Source organism: Lactuca serriola, chromosome 5, assembly GCF_051521515.1.
Source record: "Lactuca serriola cultivar US96UC23 chromosome 5, Lser_US96UC23_V15, whole genome shotgun sequence".
NCBI lineage: Eukaryota > Viridiplantae > Streptophyta > Magnoliopsida > Asterales > Asteraceae > Lactuca > Lactuca serriola.
Window position 1 is genome coordinate 309,851,621 of NC_136412.1, and position 335 is coordinate 309,851,955.

Sequence of the window (335 nt, forward strand, 5' to 3'; positions counted from 1 at the left end):
GAGATACACAGATTACTCATGGTTGTACGAGCTTGAATAGTAGTTGAAAGGAACAGCTATTGAATACACATTGAACCATGGAAATAACAATCTTAATGGGCCTATACCAGAGAATCTTGGCTCAACCTACAATGCCTAGTTCTTTCTCATAATAATCTATCCAGGTCGATTCCTTCCAAGTCATCTTTGTCTTTTCTCAGGTTAATATACCTGATCTGAGCTATGCTCAACATCGTGGAGTTTTTTTATCAGTCTTAAAATAGGTTGTCTGGGACCATACCTGATGAAAGAAAGGAGGTCACTTGTTTAAGGCAAGCAATCGTAGAGACCGGGAA